This window comes from Marmota monax, unplaced genomic scaffold (assembly GCF_021218885.2).
Source record: "Marmota monax isolate L192 unplaced genomic scaffold, Marmota_monax_Labrador192_F-V1.1 WCK01_AAM20220418_F8-fsc00112, whole genome shotgun sequence".
NCBI lineage: Eukaryota > Metazoa > Chordata > Mammalia > Rodentia > Sciuridae > Marmota > Marmota monax.
In genome coordinates, this window is record NW_026692073.1 from 1,760,875 (window position 1) to 1,773,728 (window position 12,854).

Consider the following 12,854-nt stretch of genomic DNA (forward strand, 5'->3'; position numbering starts at 1 on the left):
ACAGGAATCAAGAGGTGTTGCTGAGGACTTGTTGAGATGGAGTAATGGATTAAAAAGGTGACAAATTCTTTGCCACTCCTCCTATTAAGAGTAGTATCGATACTGTCTCCTCTTGAATTTTAATGATTTGCTAATCCAACAGAACATGGTAGAAATGACCATATCCTGGAACTTCTGAAGCTAGGACATAAATGTCTTGCAACTTCTACGTGGGACTCCGGACATACTTGCTCTTGGAACACTAAGCCTCCCCTAAGTTTAACTACATTGAGACTGCTATCCTAGAGAGGGCATGGGAAGGACTGCAGGGAGATGCTTTGAGCCTGCAAGAAAAAAAGATGTTCTCCTGTCTCCTACCTGTCCCCAGCCATTTGAGTCATGCGCTCCAGACATTATGGAGCAGGGATGAGTGACCACTGCTGAGCCCTGCTTGAAATGCAAAATAAAGGATTATTGTTGGTTTAAGCTATTAAGTCTTGGTGTGGTATATCACTCAATCATAGTTAACTGCAGCAGATAGTGGGACAGGACTGAGGCTGGAATATTGGCAGTTACTATAGCTGTACACTCCTTGGCTCTACCCAGCTGCAGCTACCAACAATCTTTGAGTGGCAGATCCTGTTGGAGACTGGAATGATTCAACTATTCCAAGCCTGGTGGCTCCTGTGCCTGTGTGGCCCGCAGTCCTCATGTGTTCACCATTTCCCTACCTGGAATTCTGCTATGGTCACAGTCTATTTTGTCCCCATTTCTGCTCTAGATTTCATTTGTCTGAACAACTTCACTCTGCCCAGTGTTCCAGTTTGCTTGAGGGACCACGCTAACCCATCAACCCTCACTTGTCTTTTTCCTAGGTTTTTATTTTGGGGGGGGTGGGGGAGAGGTGGGGGTTCTGCAGCAATCTTTGTGTGTCTTTTCCTTCTCTAACTAGAAAAATGATTTGGTAACATGTCTGAACAAATGCTTGGAACTCACAGGTTCATGCTCAAATTGAACCACTACCCCCACCTCTGACAACTAAAATCAGATTTTCTGTTTGCTGGCTTCATTCTGGAGTGTAAAGTCCATTATTCCCTACCCATTCCTGCCCTGGTCACCAATTCCATCGCATTTATCTCATTATTCATTGAGATTCCTTCTTGCCTCTTGTCTGGGTCTCAGGATAAGTCACTGACTGTGAGGATGGAGAGATGGAGCCATATATGACAGATATCTAGTGTGGGGAGAGTTTCTCAACAAGGGCTTCCTGCTCTGATGTCCTCGGTTTACCTTCCCATTGAGGAACTCTCACTTGATTGTTTCTACTGCGTCAGGCTGTTGTGAACCACTTCCCTTTTAAATCTCTGGCCCAAGCTGACAAAAAGCTCTTTCTTGGTTCCTCTTAGCACAGCTGACTAGACCAGCATTCTAAAAATGTACTAAACACTATGACAGAACAAAAATGACCTAATTACAGAAAATATAAACAGCTTTTAAAAAGAATGCATATCCCCTAAATAGAAGTCTTTAATCCTGCAGTAATTTCTATCTTATCATGAAGGCTGGCATAACTTTTGAACCTATTGGCCTTTCTGTTTGCATCCTTCATCTCCACCCTATGACTACTACATTCAGGGACTTTGGTCCAAAGACTGAAAATCTCACCCGCGTCCCTCACAGTAAACGGAACTGAAGTTCCTCTTTGTGGAGTGGGCTGGCTGTGAAATACAAGCTAAGAAAGAGCAGGTGGCAAAAAACAAACAAACAAACAAACAAAAAAAAAAAAACACCGCAGGACACAGAAAGTAATTCTTAAAAAGCGGGGGTGGAACGCCTAGCAAATCTTAGGGATGGAGCTTCCACATTAGAAAGAGAGAGCTGGAGCCTCTACTTGCTTTATTTATATGGGGGAACATCAAAGGTTTTCCATGGAATGTTCTATGCCAAATAAGGTAGGAGGTGGGCTGTCCAGTTCTCAATGGGTTACGCCCCACTCCAGAGCCAAGAAAGCTGTCTCCCTAGTAGAACAGAGGCAGAGATCTCATGCCTTGGGCAATCTGATGCACACAGGAGAGCCCGGATAGTTCCCAAGAGAAAAACCTGAGTCTCCATAGCTCAGTACCAAGTGAAGACCCCTCAAGTAGCTCACGGGTGGCTCCCCATATAAAAATCTGATATAAGCTTCTCAATGCTCCTTGGAACTCCTCCTCATTTCTGAGCTGGAATATTAAAATAATCAATAAATAACAAAACGCATGATGAAACAATTCACTCTAAGAGTTAGTAGTTTTGTACACAGCCATTCATTTCGGCCTCTATCACTAATTAGCATCATTAATTTAATTGCCATAGAATCATCTCACCCTACAGGTGACATTCTGCACTTTACTTCAGGGTGTGGCCACTGCTTGGCAGCATATACTAATAACCCCTGAAATTCCAGAGGGCGAGGTGCTAAGGCAAGGGACCACTGCTCCTACGTTTCATGGGGAGCCTCGTATCCTGGTAGGGACACAATCAGAAAAATTCTACACATAAAATCAGAATACTTGAAAAAGAACAAGCACACTAATGAATAAATAATTTTTGGTACCTTTTGAAATTACACAGTCATTCAGGATGAAAAAAGAACTTTGTCCATATTTTTTCAAGACAGGGCTACCTGGGGAAGCAAGAGGCCGTTTGGGCCCCAACTTAAATTTAAAATATTGACATTACACTTAAAGGAGATTAGTCATATAGTCATTGTATACTTTTATGCTGAAAGCATTTATAGTGTAAATATTTATTATATACCACTTTTTTCCCCCAGTACTAGGAACAGATCTCAGGGAGCTCCATCACTGAGTCACATCCCCAGAACTTATAATTTGAATTTTGAAACAGGGTCTTGCTAGGTTGCCTAGGGCCTTTCTAAATTGCTTTGACTGGCCCTGAACTTTTGACTCTCCTGCCTCAGCCTCCTGAGTTCCTAGGATTACAGGTGTACTCCATCATGCCCATCATATAATACATCCTTATTCTTAACAACCATGATGGTTCCCTGTAATTGCTAATGGTTCTTGTTCTTCCTATAGTCCTGTGTCCTATCAAAGTCCTTCCCTAAAGCTGGGGCTGGCCAGGTGACCTGCTTTAACTAGCAGAACATGACAAAATGGATGCCATATCTAGGGTTGGACTTTACTGAGCTTGGCAGCTGCTTCTTTTGCCTTTTTGGGATCTAACTTGTGTTAGAAGCTCAGACTAGATGACTGAATGATAAGAGACCACATGGGAAGGACCCTGGAGCATGAAAGGCCATTCATGATGTCATACTCCCAACCAAGTTCCCAGCTGAAAATAACCTATGCCCCGTGGGTCAGAAGTAATGAACTATTGCTGCTGAGCTTTGCCCGAATTGCAGAATGGTGAGCAAATGAACGGCTTGGTACAAAACTATTAATTCTTGGAGTGAATTGTTTCATCATGTGTTTTGTTATTTATTGATTATTTTAATATTCCAGGAGCCTAAAAAAGAATGGAAGTGACCCTAGGCTTTGCTAAATTAGTGATAAGTCTGGGTTCAACATGCTTCTAAAACTCTTGACTTTATTATTATTTGAAGATGATCTATTAAATGTACCATCATACTGTAGTAATTGACGTGTTATTTCTAAATGTTTGTGGAGCATCTTCTACCCTGACCATTGTGGGATTCATAAGAAAAAAATTACTCTCTCCTCCCTTTCTTCTATCATTCCAAAGTTCTGGTATTGCAAACTTCTTTGTGTAGACAGGTTACAAATCCCTGAAGGAGAGTTTATTTACCAGGAACATTTTATCACATTTATGCCATGACGGGGCAGAGGGCATCTCTGTGAGGCTGCCCAAGGCACTCTCTGTTTTTTCTTCCAACCACAAGGTAAATTCTCATGGCTTCCCATTATCATCTTTGTTCCCCAGTCTGGAGGATCTTTTCTAGTTTATTGTTTGTTTTCTAGTACTGGGTATTGAAACCAGGGTGCTCTATCACTGAGCAACACCACTAGCCCAGTTTTTTATTTTGAGACAGGGTCTCACTAAATTGCCCAGACTGGCCTCAAACCTGCAATGCTCCTGCCTTAGGCTCCCGAGAGGCTGGGATTACAGGGTTATGGGAAAATGAGAATTCTCCTCTTCAACTCCTTTTTTAAAATTATTATTACTAATTTGAATTGTGCTTCCTCTAAGGATGCAGACATTTTTTTAAAATAAAAAAATTAGGAAAAAGCAAACAATTTGCCTTGTTCCCTTTCCTGTCCTGAAACCACAAACATAGACTCTTCTAACTGATAGAATGTGTAGGTGGAGTGGAGTGGAGATGAGTAGGCAGCAGGGAACTAAAAAGAAGAAAAGAAATAATGACAAATCTGATGAATACATCACTATTCTCCACCAGCTGTTCAGGGGAGACTTGTGCCAGACGGTGGACTTGTATTACTTCATTTGACCCTCATGTGCCCTGTGAGGCAAATGCTCTCTATTCTAAGGATGAGGAAGTGGGCACAGAGAAGGTGACTAACATCATGTCCAACAGCAGGTAGCCAGTCAGAAGCAAAGTTTGTACCCAAACCCCAGTCAGCTAGACACTTACATCAAGTCTTTTGTTTATTTATTTTTTAATTTTTTAGTTGTAGATGGACACAATACCTTTATTTTACTTCTTTATTATTTATATAGGGTGCTGAGAATCGAACCCAGTGCCTCACACATGCTAAGCTTGTGCTCTACAACTGAACCCCAACCTGAGCCCTGACATCAGCTGTTAACTCTTTCACCACTGTTTGGGATTTCTGGCCTCCTGTAATTGAGAGCAAAAGGAAAACAATGAATATTTGCTGAAAAAGCTGTGACATTAGAATGTTGTCAGGGTTTGGGCATTCAGGAGAATAAGGGTTGGAATTAATTGTGTTTGAGAGAGAATACCTCTGCCTGCCTGGACTTGCTATTCTAATGGAGAGCCAGGAGTGAGTTGCCAGGTGGGTGGCTAAAAATATAATTTCCAAAATATGTTCTAACATGAAAAATGTTCCCTCTGGAAATAGTTTGATGGTACTTTCTAGAAGCAAATGAGGCTTGGGTTGTGTTTAAATAGCTATTCAACTCAGTGTGGCAAAGCTGAGGGATTGTGAAATGTCAGGGCTGCCTGATTTCCTGCACATTGTGAAATCAAGGCCAAATAAACAACACAAGAGTACAGTTATCCTTGAGTGATTCATTCCATCCGTAGACATTGTTCAAACAAAAAGCCAAGTTCACTCAGCATCTCTCTGGGGGCGGGGTGGGGGACAGGAGAGATGGAAAGTAAAGAAGGAATGGCCTGCTGGCCAAGGCAGGCCTTGTCAGCCCCAAGGAGTGTGGAAGAAGTGTCCAATCAGGGACAGCAGTGCAGGAGAGGCGGGGTAGACAGGACATGCAAGTTTAGGATATTACACTATAGAATGTGTAAAATTAAAACCTGTTTTTGTCTCTAACCCAGTCCCCACATGACTTCTGATCACATTCCCTGGGCCTCTTTGGAATTGTTACCCAGAAGTTTCCTTATTGATCCAAATTGAAAGAAAACTTTTATTCAGTTAACTTTACAAGTGTTTGTTTAGAAACATTTCCAGTTTTAGGGCCTTGGGATATAGCTCAGTAACAGAGAGTTTGCTTGGCATGTGGGGGGCCTGGGGTTTCATCCCTAACAAAGGAGGAAAGGGAGAAGAAGAAGAGGAAGGAGGAGAAGGAGCAGGAGGAGGAGGAAGAGGAGGAGGAGGAGGAGGAGAAACATTTCCAGCTCTTAATAAATAAATACTATCTCTACTTAGCCTCAGTGGAAAATGTTTCAGAATGTTCAAGACTAGTGATTGCTTCAACAGCATTGCAACCTATCTTGAGCAGAGTGGTCATCTATTCTAAATCAAACTAGAAATTGATTCAAAAGATAACAAATCTTTTTAAAGAACCATGGCTCTTTAAAGAGTTTAATACAAAATTACCATGTGACACAGGAATGTCATTTCTAAGTATATATTCAAGGGAATCGAAAATAGGCACTTATACAAGTACTGTGTACAAATGCTCATAGCAGCACTTTTTATACAAGTCAAGAGGTGGAAACAACCGAAATGTCTATCAGCCAATAATAAATAAACAAATGTGGTATATACAACAGGATGTTATTCAGTCAAAGAAAGGAGTGAAGTCCTGAGAGATGCTACAACATGGATATACCCTGAAGACAGTATGCCAAGTACAGAAGCCAGACACAAAAGATCATGTATAAAATACCTAAAATAAGCAAATCCTTAGAGCCAGAAAACAGATTGATGTTGTCAGGAATTAGGAAGAGGAGGGAACAAGGAGTAACTTTTAGTTGGTACAGGATTTTTCCTTATGGGTGATAAAAATGTTTTGGAGTGATCCAAGGATGGTAGTTGCACAATAACATGAACTTACTAGAAGATACAGATCTACACTTAACTTTTATGTTATATGAATTTTACATCCATAAAAACTGCAAATCATGGGAGAATTTTAAAAGAAGAGGGGAGTATGAGGAGTTGTATAGATACCAAACGCTCCTGAGGAATGTTTGTCTTTCTCTTATACCATTTCTGACTTACATGATGGTCTGAGGGTAAAATATTGGATATGATCTGATAGAATATGATATTTGAAAATTCAATGATGTGAGAAAATTTCCTCAGGGAGAAATAAAAGGGCTAACTAGTCATAGGTGAATTTTGTGTTCTATAACAAGCAGGATTGTCCACGAATGGCTCTGGGTGCTCCTCTGGTGTCATTTAGGACCCAAAAGTTCCCTCATTTTTTCAGCAGCCACAGAGCCCACACCCAGCTCCTCACGGGACTTCTATACTCCTTACTTTCCCTTGAGGGGCTGCAAAACCTATTGCTCCAAGGTCCTTAGGTGGAGGAGAACTGGCATTCCTAATTGACCCTATAGTTAGCACCAAGAAATCTGTATATTCTCTAGTGAGCAAGGCCACTTTCTCACACTTACTGTATAGGAAGGGAGACCCACTGTGGTGGGGTTAGGGGACAGATGTCCAGTAACCTTGCCCCGATGGTGAAATTGGACTAATGCTGCCTCACTGACATTGGCCTTGAGGATTTTCCTTTTTCCTAGTAAATTCAGTTTCTTAACCCATGCCACAGGATGCTGAGAAATTTATCCCAAAAGCTTTAATAGTAGGAGACCACCCTGAGGGGATCTGCCTGGTATTATTACCTGGAATACAACAACAGAAAGAAAGTGCACATTTAGGAATAAGAATCCTAGCCAGATGGAATGCCAGAATTCTACCTAATCCTTTATCAGAAATAAAATTTTAATATTGATACTGATACTTCATATTGATAATAAACAAGGGCTCGGTATTTGACCTGCTGCATAGAAGTCAATATGAAAGCACTGGTTTTTTAAAAAAGAAAATGAAGCTTTATTGAAAGTTACCTGGTATGGAGACAGGCGGCAAGCTCCATCCATCTCCTTGATCAGCCAGTGAAGAGAGTTTTCAAGAGCTTTTGGGAGTTGATGGATCTCATAATGTCTCTGGTCTGATTGGATAGGTTGTTCTTTCAAGGCTTATGCTACTTGAGTCCTGTGTTGTAATTTCGTGATCAGTGCCCCTCATACTTGATTGTAGTCTATATAGCTCCCATTCCTGAATATAAGTCTGAGGCTTAGTTTTCTCCATCTTGGGGTGATCCTTTTAAGGTGCTTCATAGTGTAGCATGGAGCATGGGCTTAGGTGGGTTCTTTGTCTTACAAATTTAAAGAATAAAATCAACGGACACAAAGGTGAGAGCCAAGTAACAAGATTTATTAGAGTAATAGAAAAAAGAAAGCAGAGGTCCCAAAGGGGGAAGTGTCCCAAAGCAGGAGGTTGCCAATGGGTGTCTGTTGTCTAGGGGTTTATATGCATCTACTGAGCCAAGGAAGTTAGCCCTCGACCCAATCCTGGGTAGGACACTCAGTGTCCATAAACATTTTAGTCCAATTAGGTTACTGTGCCCTTTTTGGAGGAGGTCTGGGCACTAGACAACAGATGTCTCCCTATCAACTCATTTTTTGCTTACAAAGGAATCAACCTGACCTTGATGAAACCTGGCTTGTATCTGTTACAGTGAAAACTTGACATTGGAGGCTGCCCATGTTTCCTATCTGTCTATCCTAGCTCTTTCTCCTGCCTCAGTAGGACCACATGTTCTGTAAAACATCTTATACAACAACTATAAATGAGGAGTTTTTTTAAAAAAGACCTAATAGTTGGGGAAGAGAGATTAGCTCCATTCTAATTTGGGCAGTTTAGAGGAAGGGGGCATTCAGCAGGCAGAAAAGTAAATAGTACAAAAGATTTGTTAGTGTGAAGGAGATGAGGCCAGCTGGTGTTTGTTGGCTGGCGATTATCAAAGTTAGGATTCTGTCTTCCCATGCAGTCTTGGAAACAGAGGGCTCATTCTTTTCATGGTTATATTGGTGGGAATGGCACTTGGGTCCTTGAGAGATGCTTCTGAGTTGCAAAGGATACATATTTACAACTGTAAGCCCTTTTCAGCAAATGCATATTGGGAGGTTGCGGGAAATTGTAATACATAGAGCAAGAGCTGGGATTCAATATTAGATGGTGCAAAATATGATTTTTTCCTCCAACTCTTCCAAACAGTGCCCACATCTGGACATTCACACTTCACTCTCCCACCTTCTCCTTACTCGTTTTTTTTTTTCTCTCTGCCTCCCCAGTTTTGTCTTGAGTTGCCGCTCAGCACTGTGTTATCACCAGAAGAGGCTTTGGGTCCTTCAGTTTATCAGTTAGGTATGCAACATAAACCCAGACTTTTCTTGCTACTGTTGAAATCCTCTCAAATTCTCTATTTACTCTTTTATCAAAAGTTAAATATTACCTGCTATATCTTAGGCTCTATTCTAAGTACTTTATACATACATAATCACACATCACCGAATAATATGGATGCATCTTAAGGAATGTGTCTTTAGGTAATATTGTCATTTTGTGAACATCATACAGTGTACTTATACAAACTAACACCACTACCACTACTACCATCACTTATGGGACCACTGTACTATATATATGCAGTCTGTCATTGATTAAAACATTGTTATGCATTGCATGACTGTATCAGTAATTTTTCAAAGGTCTGGGTAGGGGGAGAAAACCCCATTTAGTCATGAATATTCCCATCACAGAGGACTAGTGAGCCCCAGCTAAGTAACTAGTTTTAATTTTTGGTCTGGAAAGAATTCTAAACTGAAGCTCAGAAGAAAGGCAGGGTGGAAAGGGATCCAGGTAAAGGCTGGTGTATGGGAAGAGACCTTGTAGGTATAAGAACTTTCTGGCAGGGTCAGACCTAAATAGGCAGGTGCATCAGACTAGCAATAATTTTACACCTCTTCAAAGCTCTATTTTCCTTTAACATCAAATGCAGTGTTTATGGGGGCTGGTGGCAAAGATCAGCCTCTTTTCTAGTCTAGCTCTGGAAGCATATTTGTATACACATTCAGTAAAACGGAAGGCCTACAATTGGTAATGAAAACTGCCCTCCTTGGAAGCACTTTATTTTAACCCTAACTCTGTCTTTGGAATCTCATCCCTAAACTACAAGTGGCTTATTCAAGTGTTCTCCAAAGACATACAGGGCTTGGTCTGAGAAGGGCTCTGGTCGATCAACTTGTTTCCTTCTTATACTTTGCCAATGAGTTTGGGTCAATTTATATCCTATGGAAATGGCCCCGTAGCCTCTATTTTATCTGGTCCTACTTAGTCAGAAGCCTAACTTTCAGGAAAATTAGTCAAAATTAGGCTGTGTACCATTAGAAGATGGCAGATTCCTGTATAATCCAGAATTTGTATTATCTGTCCAGGGTCTGAGCAGGGAATATTCCTAACAATAATTAGGGGTCCTCTTGGAGGACAAGGCAGTGACTTCTGATTGCCCTGAGGGCTATGTGGCTTTCTCTTCTGGTTTCCAGCTGGCTCCTCCTGTGCCCAGTGTGGGTCTGTCTCCTGCTTCATTTTTCTCCGTAACTCTTTGCTACTCAGAATGTGTTCCCAAGATACAGAGCATCAGAACCACATGGGAGCTCCTTAGAAATAAACAATCTCAGGCCATAGGCTGGACCACGGAAGCCAAATTCGCATTTGAACAAGAACGACCCATGACCTCTGGACATGGGAACACATGGGTAGTAAAGCAGGCTGCCCATGGTCCCTCAAGCCTGAGTCCCAATCCTGCTTTTTCATAAGCCTCCTTCAGTAGACCTCACTGATGGTATTGGCAGTCTCCATTCTCAACCTGCCCCCTCCACACACACTCACCCTTGAACTTAAGGAACCATGTCCCTGGCCTACTTTACACTCCCAGCATCACTGTGGACTTCAAACCATTCCTCTGTCCTGGGATGTTTAGGTTTGATCTTTGGACAGCTAGCTCTGCCTCTGAGGGGTATGTGATGCAGTTATGTCCTCTTTTCCAAGGTCCTGAAGATGTTGGGGAAATTTAATTAAAAACAAAATCTCTGGGGTTGGCAGTGTAGCTCAGTGGTAGAGTGAGTGCTTATTACATGCAAGACCCTGGGTTCAATCCCTGACACTGGGAAAAAAACCAAAAAACAAAAAACTCCTGCCAACTCAGGAACCTTCTCCACAAAGGGAAAAGAGAAAGAAATGGTTTTGTTATTGAATAACACTAAGCCTGAAAGTGAGAGAGGTCCTGCCCTTGTACACATCCAGGCGGATACAGCCCCTTGTGTGTGTATCCTCCAGTAAGAGGACTTGACGCCACCATTTGTCATACACAGTGTATCCTAAATTCACTTGGTAATTGGGCTGGCCATCTATGTTAGCTCATTGCCTTAATCCCAAGGAAAAAGAAAACTTATCTTTATGGCAAGAGGTAGTTCTGCAACTTGGAGCCAGGCACCAGCCAAATTAGGCTCCTACCCTCCCACAGAACTGAGAGATAAGGTCGCTGTCTTTCTTGATGGTTCTATTTCTAAGAGTTGGCTCTCAAGTCCTTGAGAAAGACATTTCTGGGCTGTGAAGGCAGCCAAAGCTTTTTAGAGGAGATTTACATACATCTTAAAGGGGCAGAGAAAGGATTTGCAGTGACAAGTTTTCTCAAGTAAAAGCTCTGTGTGGAAATTGTATGAATCCTTTAATTCATACAATTTATATGTGTTAATGATTATATTTAAAAAAACAAAGCAAATGCTGTAAGATAAGGCAGGGATGGTGTAGGCATGGGGGGGGTCTCTTTCCCTTGTTGTATCAGGCAAAATTAATTTTTTCTCGATTTGTTTTTACCCGCCCAGTGAACATTCTCTTGCTTCTGCAGATATAATCTCATGGTTGAAGATATCTATGTCTTCAACCATGATATATGAAGATATCTGGCCTTGGTCTTCTGAAGTGCTCCTTGGCACCCCTGCAGCTCCCCAGGAAGCTGGATATTGCATTCCGGCACTTTCCTCAGCCAAGGATAACTTGAGAGGAATCCCAGGGAAGGCCAACAGGTGAATTTGGGAGAAAGCAGAAAATGGGCATAAACAGGTTTATCTGGGAAGGGAGGGAGGGTGAGAACCTGAAGGCCACATCTTCTAGTGAGCTCTCCAGGGAGCTTCTTAGCTGTCTTCCATCAATAATTGCATCTTAATTAATGACAACTCCCATGAGAATAAAAATGCTGAGCAAAATGAAAGCCCTTGCTAGGAAATTGTGTCTTAAAGGGGAGACAACAACAGCAAAACAGGTAATTATAGTCAATGACAGAAGTACTACAATTAATGGCCTTCTTAATGCTTGTAACCTTCTTCTGAACATTTTCCCAAATTTATTTTAATGAAGTGTTTTATAAAAATTCCCACAAAGGACACTGTAAAATAATTTGCTTTAAGGGCTGGAAATATAGCTCAGTAGCTAGGCACTTTCCTAACATGTGTGAAGCCCTGGGTTTTGATTCCCAGCACAAAATTGTTATCTATGGTAATATCAGAAGAGAAAAAAATAAAAGAATGTTTTTTATGGATCTTGAGCAAAAAGAAAATGAAGTGTTAAATACTAACAGTACCAGATGTGTTAGAATTACAAAAATGAGATGGACATCTTTACCATCTATTCTCAGGATTTCCCTCGTGGAGATTGAAAGCAAATGTCATACACAAGAGGATACATGTCACCTGTGTGCCTTACTCCTGACATCATAAAATAGGAGAAACTGAGACATAGATATCTTCAACCATGAGATTCTATCTGCAGTGTCTGAAAGAGATCTTGGAAGGTAGTAGGTTCTTAACGTTTGTTGCAAGGTGAATAGTCACACTTGTCAAACACTAATGTGGGAGAAATTCAGGAGTTTGGTTCTTCTTGAGGATGATAATACTCTTCAGAGTCATCTATCTCGGTTCTTGGTATTATTGATTGCTCTAGAAAACTCCATATAAGATTGTCCTCAACTAGTGTGCTCCAATAAGCAATCCTATATAGAGAGAAGCAGGATGAAATGCTACCAGACTAGAGGTCAATTTTTGTGTCAACTCTATGAGAGCAAGACATGGACTTTATTGATTTCTATACCCTAGAAAATTATGTAGTGGTATATAGTAGATATTCATAAATGCTAATTGTAATTTTGCTAGTGCTTCCTATTGAGAACACTTACATTCATTGAACTGAGAAAGAGAGAGAGAGAGAGAGAGAGAGAGAGAGAGAGAGAGAGAGAGAGAGAGAGAGAGAGATTTTGGAAAGGAGTTGTATTTTCAGAAATCTCTGCTGTTGCATCGTGTTCCTAGAAACTTACCTACCTCACACCTCCTCATGGATCTACCTTCT